The sequence below is a fragment of the Tachypleus tridentatus genome, chromosome 12 (assembly GCF_004210375.1).
Source record: "Tachypleus tridentatus isolate NWPU-2018 chromosome 12, ASM421037v1, whole genome shotgun sequence".
In the NCBI taxonomy this organism is placed as follows: Eukaryota; Metazoa; Arthropoda; class Merostomata; order Xiphosura; family Limulidae; genus Tachypleus; species Tachypleus tridentatus.
The window spans coordinates 82,025,210-82,037,756 of record NC_134836.1 but is presented as its reverse complement, the minus strand read 5'-3'; the positions used below and the strand labels follow the sequence as shown (position 1 = coordinate 82,037,756).

The window sequence follows — 12,547 nt, the reverse complement described above, 5'->3', positions numbered from 1 at the left end:
CAGTTGAGGGAAATCCTCGACATTTTGGAGAGAATTTAGATTCACTTTTTCTTGTGCTTTCTTATAGTGTTTTGACTCTTTCAGTCTCCATGTGGAACAGAGGAGCTTACAGGTTTGCAATGCTGAAATTTGGGGTTTGATTCTTTATAGTGGACACAGCAGATGGCCCAGTGTTGCTTTGCTCTAACAAAAAATCTGACTAAATGTTTCAATCAACTGTAATCAACACAGTCTTTAAATTAAATACAAACAAAAAGAAGACCACCTTGGGATAAACTGTCTTTGATTTATTTTTTCAGGTGATTCATCAAGAATGTGGCATTTTTGGGTCTTTTCCCAGTTGCTTTTGAAAGTGTACCTTACTTGGTGGTTGAAAGGTCTTGGAGTAAATCTTTAAGGTTTCTCTCCATCCAAAGACATTGTGGTTCTTGAAGGGAGGTGGCATCTCATTTATATGAAGAGACAGTTATGCCTTATTCATTCGTCATGGTTGTTGGAACTTTGTGATTTAGCCTACTACCATCAGGTGGAAGTGCATTCTGACTTTCATATAATACTTTTTCTCCTCAAATTTAGAGGTTTTAAGGTGGAGTTTGTAATTAACCTAAATAGATTCATGTCCTCTTGTGAGACAGGATAAGTCTACAGACTTACAACTCTAAAATCCAGTGTTTTGTTATCCTTATATTACACTTTGTTGGAAGACTTTCAGGTTTTTCAACTTCTTTGATGAACCATTGCTATCTTCTGCATTGGTTCAATTGTCAGTCTCTACAGCCCTGTTGTTGTTGTTGGAGTTTCAAATTTCATTGGATCCTACAGGGAGTTGTAGTTCTATTTCCTCTTCATTGGTCTTGAACCCCTGGTATATTGGTACCCAGAATAGATTCTGCTATATTCAAGGGTCACACTGCTCAGTTAATTGCTGCCAGTGACACCAATGATTATTGTATGCCTTCAAAACCTGTGGAGGAATGTTTCAAGAATTTCTGGATGCATGGTAACCTTAGCCTCAGATCCAGGAGCACTGCAGATCTGTGAGTCAGGATCAGTCAATCAGTTCGCATCTACACCACTATTATCCACCCTAACTGAAAGTTTTCAACTACCACAGATTCTCAGAATTTGGAACTTAGTTCTGGAGCTTTCAGAGTTTGGTTGGTCTAGGGGTAGTGAGAGAGTTGTTCTAGTCTTTCTTTAGTTTTATTCTTGTTAGTTGTTGGGCTTAAAGAAACAGGAGATTGGTGTCCAGTAATTGATGTTTCTCGTCACTGTCAATGCCTAGATTCTCCATGGTTCACCAGATACTCATTCCTCACTATGAGTTGTTATTTTTTACTGCAACTGTGAATGTCCAAGTTCATTGTAGTTGTCTTTTTCCTGCACATTGCCATAATGACAATTCTTTGGTGATATTTTGTTGTTTTTTTTTACCAAGGAGACACTTAATTCAAGGCTTTTTTTTGTTGAATCTTGGACCTCCTTTCTTGGGACTATTTTTATCATATCACCCTATTAGTTTCATATGTTACACAAGTGATGACTGCAGTAGTAGATCAATTGTGTCACCCAAAATAGATTATCCCAGCAAAATAGATGCTGCATCAAAAGGTTATGTTGGATTGACTCTTGTTTTACAACTGTGATTGAAGAGTTGTCCTCCCATTTAATCACCAAACTACTGGCAGTTTGGTTTCCAGTACTTTATCTATGGGCTTTGCCAATAGATGCATTTCTTTGGGAAGGGACAGGATTACAATAGTAGACTTTTCTTTCACTTCATATTTTTCTCAGAATACTAAATATTAATTTTTCTAACTTATTGTCAGGTGCTGTTGATAGCATCAGATTGGTTGCTACACCCTGGTTTTTGCTTCTGTGGTACCTTCTGGAGTGTTAGCCTTTTCCACTTCCTCTTTGGTCATCTCTGTCTATGTCAACCATCATTTGACATTGAACACTCAGCTAACCAGAAGCTCAAGCTTCAAGCATAGAGGTTATGCAGTTTTTTTGTACAACAGCAAGGTTTAATTTCTAGAATTGATATGTATTTGTCTTGGTCTTTGCTCAGTTCCGCAATGAACATTTCTCAATGGAAGTGATACACATATTGACAATGGTGTATTGAGAGGAGGCTGAACTCATGTCAGAAGTGTCAACAAAAACTCTGTAGAAATGGTTTTTTGCACCTTCCGCAATTGCCCTGTATAAGGCAGTCTTATCAACAACTGTTTGATACTTGTGACAAAATATTCTTTAAGTCCCCAGTAATTTCTGGATTGCTCAAGTTGCTTTGGGTTATTTGTCCCAAACAACCATTCCAGTTTTTTAACTGGTATATTAAGGTTATGTTACATGCCCTTTCTCAACACCTATTTGTGACTTGATTCTCATATGCTGTGTATAACTTTTACCTGAGGGTTTATTTTATGTTGTTGCTAACATACAGACATTGTTTGTCATAGTAGTTTGTGTTGTTTGTCCACAGACTACTTTATCATTCTTCTTACCCAAGACACTGTCAAACAGAGAGGGGGATTTATCCTTTTCACTGATTCATCTTATCACTATTTCTCACTTCTGTGGTTGATGAAATGTTTATTGTTGTCATGTTCAGTGAGGATATTTGTTACCCATTCTAATGCTTTTAGAGATGCTAGACAACAATTTTTTATTGTGGGTTTTATTTAAAAGTGAGGAATCTTATGTGAGTCATGTCTAATCAAATTTGTCATTTATATGCCCTTAGTGGCCTGGTGGAATTCCCCCTTGTGGCCATTGTGTGGACTGAAAGGTGGACCTCTCCAAATACTTTTATCTCATGTTACTTGCATGTTCTGGCAGCATCTTCATTTGAGAGTTTTCATCTACCCCCTATCTTAAGTATTTCTGCCAGATTACACAGAGAGATGAGTGTTTTAATTGCTACCATTCAAGGTCTCTTACCTCATTTTTAGAGGATTCTACTGTATGGTGTGCTTTTAGAAACCCAGTTCTGCATTAGCAACCAAAGATTCAATGTTTCATCTAATTTGCAACAGAAATTTGCAATGTAGAAATGAGGTGTTCTATCAGATCATTCAGAGGCTGATCAAGTGGTATTACTGTACTTTGCTGGACTGCCACTCCTGAGCTATCAGGAGTAAACCATAAGGGAATTTTTCCCATCTTTACCAGTCATTGGGTTGAATAAATCGTGGTCAGTTTGCTTTTAAAAATTTAGAGAACTCATTACACCTATTGCAGTGTTTCCTCAGGACTTGTCAACACATATTATCCCTCCAGATTTTACTAGTGGAGCTAAGGAGTTTAAACACACCCAGTTTTTCGTCACTGGGGTAGTAGACAAAGGCTTTTTCTCTAGAATATTTCAGTTAATTTCTCTGCTCAGAGACCAGAGGGAGTGAGGATGAGTGTTCATAATTCCAGATATGATAGGTTCTGTTTACTCCGGTTGAGTAATGCATATACAATTCGTTCATTCTGAACCTATGGTATTACCAAGGTTTGTCCACTTCAGTGTTGCTTGCCTTGTGTTTGTAATTCTGGTAGCTCAGAATATAGCACTCTTAATGCAATTAAGTATGTATATAGATTGTGGTCCAATTACCCTATCCACCAATCTAGCTATCTGATTGGAATTGATCCTGGGTGGTTGAGACAATTTTTCCATGTTTCAATAATTTTGGGGGCATGTGGAATAACCTTGTTCACACAGTTGTGGAATGTGAATGTGTTCATAATTCCAGACAGCATGAGTTCTGTTTCATTTGGTTGAGTAAGGCACATAATGATCATGTCATTCCAAGCCTGAGGTGTTGCCTTTCAGTCTGTTTAGTGTTGCTTACTTTCTCATTGTGATTTTGTTGGCTTGAAGTGCATCACTGTATGGATATGGGTTGGGATATACACTCATAATTACACACACACACACACACACACACACACACACACACACACACACACACACACACACACATGCAATGGATTGAGCCAGTCTTGCAGAAGTTATAACAAATCTGGAGAATATTGCAAGCCATGTAGAGCAAAAGGCAATTGAATGAGGTATAAAAGACTGGAGATACAAAGGAAGAAACCCTGGCAATTGAGAAATAGTTATAAGTGGAATTAAGTATTGTTGGAAATTCATTTTTGATTTAAGAAAGTGTTACTATTTGTTACTGTTTAATCATATGCTTATTTTCATTTATTATTATTATCTCTCAAAATTAATTTTCTGTCTATTTCTAAGCTAGAAACAATATGTTTAAGGGTAACTAACTAAATAACTTTTAGATTGTATTTACTGAAAATATGTTATTTCAGTTTATAGCTGGATTTGTTTAGAGATCTATTATGAAACCAAATATATTTGAACAGGTTTGGTTTTTGATTTGATTCAACAACTTTTATAATCATGGAAATAGAGATTCAATGAATCATTCATAAAAAAAAAAAACTATGTACAAACCTTACTACTTCTGTTCTTGATATATTTGGATTGAAGTTCATTAACTTGTTACTGTCAATCTTGTAAATAAAATTCATTAGTTATGAAACTGTACATTTTGTTTCAAATGTTTTTAATTTTTGATATCATTTATAGATGAATTTGACATATTTATAAAATTGGAAAATAAACTAATGTGATAATATATTTGAGATTGCCTCAATGGAGATATAGTTTCTCAATCATTTTTTATTTCTTTATATTTTATTGTATTCTGAAAATTGTTTTTATTTTAATTTATGATCTTTCTAGCTTTAAACAGTTTCCCCCATGTTACAGTAATTGGAAATAATTGTGGAAACACACGAGTGATACATCTACAGTAATATCAAAAATGATAAATGGTAACTAGATGGGACTGTATTGTACAAAACACTGGTATTTTATATGTTAGCTCTTTACACAGAGTATCACACTTTTTCCTCCTAGCATGCAGTTTATTCATGCATGATTGTGTAATATTGTTGCACATTTATTAGTCTGCACAGTTAGATAAAGTTAGTTGACTTTCTTAGTTTTTATATTTGAAAATGAAGAGGAGTGAATGATACCATATGAACTGTACCATGTCTAACATGTAGTGCTGATGAGATCCTTTGCCAAATATAAGTGATTTTCAAACCAGCTGGGATATGACAGACATAGTGATGGTTGAAATGTTATGTACCTTAAAAATTGTTTAAATAACAGTTTTAATGGAACTGGATTAAGTTCAAGTGTCATTTTTATCAAGTTTGTCTTACTACACTGAGAATTATTGTAAGGATGTTTAACACTAATTTATGTATTTTAACACCAAATTGTCTACTATTATTATTTATTTATGTTACTTGAATTATCATACTTGTCATTTACAAGAAATGGCTAACTGGTATGCTAGTTATGTTGATCCCAGTGCAGGTCAAGCAATCACAGTAACATTGGGAAAATAGTAATTGTAAGAAATTCTGCATGTAAATAAAAAATAATGTATAATAATAAAGGAACCAAACAATATCTGATGTATCCAGTATTGATGAGACCATTCACTCCATAACAAAGCTCATAGGTAATAGAGTATCATCAAGGTTATAAATAAATCATTGACCTTTTTCCTATCAATATATCATTTCTTCACATTTGCTTTAGCCTTGGATCAATGCCTTGAAGGAAGATAAATTCCCCTCTCTTAATCAGTTATGTTCATGATGGAACAGAACAATGCATCAGAAACCACATATACTTATCAGCATTGAAAGTTTTTATCAGTTTCTTATAGATCACTGATGGTGTTAACCAAGGTACAGTCCTAATCATGTACTTATCCTCCACACTGCCTCACTCTATGTGTTGTTTCTTGATTATGATATTGTTCTTTTTCTATTATAAAACAAACTCTCGATTGTTTCTCAGTAATTCAAATTTGGACACGTGTAAAGAGCATGCATACTGCATTGGTTTTCAATTAGCTGTAATCTAATATCTATTTCAATCTCTTAATTTGGTTATTTCTTCTTGAAAGAGGATGGCTAATTCTTGTCTTGTTTGGTTCCTTGAATTAAACAACCTTCTCTCACCCACCAAATGTGGGTTCCAACAACAGGCCCCTTCTCAGTGTGGATTCCTGTATTGTGGTGAGGGGACCTCCCAGGGAAGGTTCTGTTCTTTCAGTTTACTTCCTCTGTGATCTAAACATCCACCCACATGTTTCCCATGCATGGTGACCTATGAAGGGGTGAAGAGGATCCTGGTGGTTGAGGAGTCCAACCATAACACATCACTTTTACCTTGAATTCCTGTAGACGGACAGCCTTGGGGTGGGCCCTCATTGGATCAATCGGCTGGTTCACTTGGTCTAGGGTCAACCAAGTACCAGTGTTGGATGTTCTCAACAGGTGTAATGGACATTGTATCTGATGCTGGTGTTTGGGTATAGTGCTCACAAAACCATGGCATTGCTGCAGTGTCCTTATTTGGCATTGTAGTGAGTCCCCTCACAGGGCTCCATGGTGGGTGGGGTCAGTGGGAGCAGAAATAATTTTCTTTTTATTATGGATCCTCCAAACAAAACCTGAATAAAATAGTGAAAAAATCGTCATAGGTTAACGGGCCACGTATTGAAGATTCTGAGCAGCAATCTTCAACATCTGTAACACCTGTACCTCACTTTCTTATACTACAGTCTCTTTCAGACAAACCTTTAGGGCAGATATCTCTCTTTTTCATTCAAATGAGACTAGAAGGACTTATTGGTTCTCCAAAGTCAGTGAAGAAGCTTTGCTCTGGTGATATTGATGGAAACATCCACATCTAAACACTGAACTTTTCTTGCATTCAAAGGCAATTGGAAATATATCTACTGAAGTTATGCCTCATGCTACATTTAACTTGTCGCAAGAAATTATTGTGGACAGAGATTTGAAGAACATCCCTGAGTCAGAGATTCTCGCTGGTTTCTCACTCAAGGTGTTTCTGCAGTGAGGCGTATCTCCACTCGCAAAGATAGAATTATAATGCAGACCAGTGTCCTCATTCTAACATTTACATCACTGCATACACCTACCACCATCAAGGCAGGTTATCTTAATTGCAGGGTATGGCCATACATTTCAAACCCTCCCAGATGTTTCCAGTGTCAGCAGTTTAATCACTCGAAGACATCATGTTATTGTTACTTGACGTGTGCTCATTGCAGTGGCAAGACTCTCATTGCATCAGTTGCAATGGCTTTCACCCATCCTACATTCATTCTTGCCCTAAATGGTTGGAAGAAAAAAGAGGTGCAGTGTTTGAAAACAATTCAAAACATAATTTACCCTGAGGCTCAAATGTTGCTGTCCACCACTTCATCTCGGACATATGCTGCTGTACTTCATTCCACTACTACAATGGAAGTGCAGACAGATCTCTCTGTGCCTCCAAAAGAATCATTCTCAAACCAAATGAAAAGTGTTTTGACCTCCATGGTTAAAAAAGTTGATGAATCAATGTCAACACCCATCTCTGTCCCTCACATACATTTCAGCAAACCCCAAGATCCAATTCCTTTAGTTCTGAGTACGAGCATTTCCTCAGATACATCTTCTTCTTCGCACTCCAAAATGCAAAACAATCATTTGTTTACTTCCTTAGTTGCTTGAATTTTCCAACAACAAAGATTTGTTCAATCGACCCATAGCAGGATCCTTGGAGGTCGACAGACCTCCCTTGAATAAAGACAAAAGAGAAAAAAAAGACGTAGTCATGAACAGAAGGACTCTCCACCCAATTCGCCTACACATAAATAGAAATAGCCACCTTGATACAATGGAGGTTTGAGGTTTATGTTCTAATCTGGATGACATTAAAGCACTGATTGCTTCCTACCATCCTGTATGTCTTTCTTTACAGGAACACTTTCGGAAACCTGCTGATACAGTCACATTTTAGCAGTTTTTTTCTACAGAAATGACAGCCTGTGTGGTAGACAAGTGCATGGATGGGTGGCATTAATGGTTGATCAGCATGTGCTCACCCTGTCTTTGCCACTCGGCACACCCTTGGAGGCTATAATCATCACTGTTTCCTTTGGTCATACCATCACTGTTTGTTCTCCCTACCTTTTTCCTGAAGAGACCTATGCTTAATCAGACCTTGATGCTCTCATTAGACAGTTGTTGTCCACCTTTCTAATCCTGGGGGACTTTGATGGGTATCATCCACTCTGGGGAAGTGCTGATATTGATCGGAGGGGTTGCTCCATGGAGTGTATGCTCTCTGATCACAACATATTTTTAGTATTGGTTTTTTATACATATTTTTATGTGCCTAGTCAGTCTTTTACTGCTATTGATCTCTCAGTTTGCTCCCCTTCATTATTCTTCCACTTTTCATGAAGGGGAGACAATAATCCACAAGGCAGTGACCATTTTCTGATAATTTTAAGAGAGATTGTCCGTGGTCAATGCCACCTGACCTGCATGCTCCTACTGAATCTAGATCAAGCAAACTGGCCCTCTTTCACTGCTCTCACAGAACTTGATCCTGCCATTTTTTATTAAACCATCAATAGACGACTATGTGGCAGCAATAACTGACTGTATTATACAGGCAGTTGCTCAATGTATTCCTAAAACCTAGATACATTTTCCACAATATTCTCATCTGTAGTGGAATCCTACCTGCCACATGGCACGGAAGACTCAAAAACAGGCCTGGAATACTTTTTGTAGGTATCCCACACTCTTGTACTGCATCGCTTTCCAGCATGCCCGTGCACATGCTCTGTGTGTTAGACGTCAAAGCCAGAAGGACTCTGATTATGTTCACAACCAGCATATCTTCTACCACCAGTTCCAAAATCATATGGGAGAAGATTTTAAAGGTCAGTGAGCAATACAATTATGTCCCCCTATTGATCGTGCTCTCTAATGGCCAGGAAGTAACTGATACCCGGAGCATCGCCAATACTCTAGGTGAAAGGTTTTGCCAGGTATTATGCATTTCTGCCTCATTCTTCACCTTAGCTGTCAAGATTCGGCCAAAGTGATCACCTCTTTTCTTTTGAGCTGATTGTTTCTATGACTATAAATGTCTCTTTACACTGGTGAAACTCAAACTTGCCCTTCATCAGTCTGGTAGTACATCAGTCTGGTAGTACATCAGTCTGACCTGATGATATGCACTATGAAATACTGTGCCATCTATCTCCTGCTTCTCTTGCTATTCTTCTGATTGTTTTTAACTGGATCTGGCAGGAGAATGTCTTTCCTGATGCCTGGTGCCAGGCTATTATCTTGCCTTTTTCCAAGCCTGGGAAGGATCCCAAGATTCCTTCAAACTACCATCCAAATGCTTTATTGAGCTGTCTCTATAAGACGTTAGAGAGGATGGTTAATGCCTGTCTTGTTTGGTTTCTCAAATCAAACAACATTCTCTTGTCCACCCAATATGGGTTCCAACAGCACTTCACCTTTTACCACCTAATTTGACTTGAAATGCGAATTAGAGAAGCCTTTCTCAAATGACAAAATCTTGTATAAATATTCTTTAACATTGATAAGGCTTATGATACAACATGGAGGTATGGTATTTTGTGAGACATCCATTTATATTGGTTATGTGGCCATTTGCCCATTTTTTAATGGACAGGCGATACCAAGTTCGTATGTGTTCGACACTTTCCTGTTCTTTTATACAGGAACTTGGAGTCCCTCAGAGCTGTGTTTTGAGTGTCACATGTTTCAGTATAAAGATTAATTTCATCACTCATTCTTTCTCTCTCTAAAACCATTTGCATGTACTTTTGCTGCCAACAGGGTATTTACCCTGATCCTGAACTCTGTATCGGTGAAGTTGTGCTACCTGTGGTCCCTGAGACAAAGTTCTTTGACTGTAAGCTGACCTTTATACCACACATCAAGCAGCTTCAAGTCAAATGTACAAGAACACTGAATGTTTTTTGTGTCGCCTCTTCCACCAGTTGGGGAATGGATTGATGTTCTGTGCTAAAGATGTTTAGTGATCTTATTTTCTTGAAACTAGACTATGTGTCACTGGTCTATGGCTCTCGCAGGACCTTGGCTTTGAAGATGCTGGACCCCATTCATCATCAGGCACTTTGTCTCTGCACCAGGGCTTTCTGCACTTCCCCAATTCAGAGTTTATACACAGAGTCTCATGAACCTCCTCTGTATCTCTGCTGTTTGCAACTTTATTACTGTATACTTCAAAATTTCTTTCCTTACCAAAATATTCCATCTGAGGTTGGGTTTCCCTTCCTTGGTCATGCTTCTTCAGAAGAGACAATCTACCATTACTTCTTTTGGCTTTTGTATCCAGGTGCAGTTGGATGAATTGGGTCTGTCTTTGGATAGCATTCTGTATCCACTGGTCAGCCCATCCCACCATGGCTTATTAGAGTCCTCAGATGTGACCTTTCTTTAAATTATCTGAGAAAAGCAGACACTCCCGATTGGAAGTACTAACTGTTATTTGTTGAACATCTTATGAACCATTCTTCCATTCCTATTTATACAGATAGTTTGAAATCAGGTGGCTCTGCATGCTCTGTCATGGTTTGTTGTGGTTCAGTGGTTGCACGCAGAATTCCCTCTGCAGCTTCTGTGTTACTGCTGAACTGTATGCCATTTCACTTGCCCTGGATCTCATAGAAGCTGAGCAGTTCTAAAATTGCACCATTCATACTGACTTGCTTAGTTCTCTGCTGGACCTGGAATTGCTTCACATTAGTTCTCACCCTGTTCTTGCTGATATTCAAAACTGACTGGCCCATTTCTCTTTAGCATCTACTTCTATCCAGTTTTTCTGGATATCAGACTGCAATGGTATTCCTGGGAATAGGCTTACCAGCACTGCAGCTAAATCTGTCTTCTCTGGCACTAACACTGCTGTGTCTGTTCCATGCATGAACTGTGGTCCTGTTATTCAGGGCTTGGTCCATGCCAGTTGGCAGTTGGAATTGCTTCACATTAGTTCTCACCCTGTTCTTGCTGATATTCAAAACTGACTGGCCCATTTCTCTTTAGCATCTACTTCTATCCAGTTTTTCTGGATATCAGACTGCAATGGTATTCCTGGGAATAGGCTCACCAGCACTGCAGCTAAATCTGTCTGCTCTGGCTCTAACACTGCTGTGCCTGTTCCATGCATGAACTGTGGTCCTGTTATTCAGGGCTTGGTCCATGCCAGTTGGCAGTCGATTTAGAGTGAGCAGTGTGAAAACAAGTTTTTTCAAATAAAACCTCATATTGGACTTTGGCCGTCTTGCATCTGTAAGGATGAGAAAGAAGTTCTAATTAGACTGTGCTTTGGTCACAGTTTTTTAACTCCATTTTCTTTAATCTGGGAGTGATGCACCAGTGTGTTGTTTGTGTAAAAATCAGGTCACAATAAGCTACAATTTACTTTCTTGTCGTTGTTACGACTCTGAATGGTGGCACCATTTTAAACATGTTTTGTCCCAAGGTTTATCCATAACTTTATACAGTGTTATTGGCAATGGTGACATTGTCCACCTTAGAAATATTTTCAGTTTTTTTAAAAACTGCCATTAATAATTTTAATGCTATTTATGTTTTTTAATTTATACATTAGACCTTTTTTATTGTGATACCCTTTTAAGAATCAAAGTACATCTAGTTCAATTTGAAATTAGATACTGGCCATAATGTCAAATAATTCAAAACCAGGCCAACTTCAGGTGACTAACAGTGCTGCACAAACTACTTATTAGTTATGTTGGAGAGTTATAATAATTAAAACTTTGCTATAAGTCTTTTAAAACTTTTATTACTTCACTTTCTGAAAATGGCCATAAAGTCAAATAATTTGAAACCAGGACTGGAAAGGCCAACTTCAGGTGACCAAAACTATTTTTTGAACTTACCCATTAGTCATCCTGGTGAGTTATAATAATTAGAATTATGCTACAGAATGTCCTATACTACTTGTATCACTGTAGTTTTTCTCTTACTGCTGTAGACTAAATGTAAAAATTGGATTTAATGTCAATTGTGTTTTTAATTAGAAAATTAAGCTTTGCCTTGTTTTACCTTAATTTCATTCTATGAATTTTAATAATTTTACTTTAATTTTAACTTTTCACAAGGTGTTTGGTGCAAATAGCATAGTTGCTTTGTGCCATAAACCACCAAAACAACCAATCAATCAACCGACAACAGCCCTCCAACATAGACCTCCTGATTTGATTTGAAAAGTCAATTAGGGAAGCCTGTTTGAAGCAACAGTATCTTGTTTTTGTTTTTTTTACCTTGAAAAAACTTGTTACTACATGGAGGTATATCTATCTGAGAGTCCTCCACTCATGAATTGCATGGCCATTTGCCCATTTCTATTAAACATTTTTTAATGAACCAGTGATTCCAAGTCCATGTGGGTTCAACACTTTCCCATTCTTTCCTACAGGAACTTAGAGTTCCTCAGGGCTGTGTCTTGAATGTCACACTTTTCAATATAAAGATTTATGCCATCAGTGGACAATATTCCCCTACAGTTGCAAATGGTCTCTACGTTGACAACTTGTACATCTCATGTCAG

General features: G+C 37.6%; 1 protein-coding gene across 16 annotated transcripts in view; it reads left to right on the top strand.

Annotated features, from left to right (window-relative positions):
* Positions 1-12,547, top strand: part of LOC143233807 (set1/Ash2 histone methyltransferase complex subunit ASH2-like) — a 142,926-nt gene that overhangs the window by 24,511 nt on the left and 105,868 nt on the right. The gene's annotated exons all lie outside the window — the stretch shown is intronic.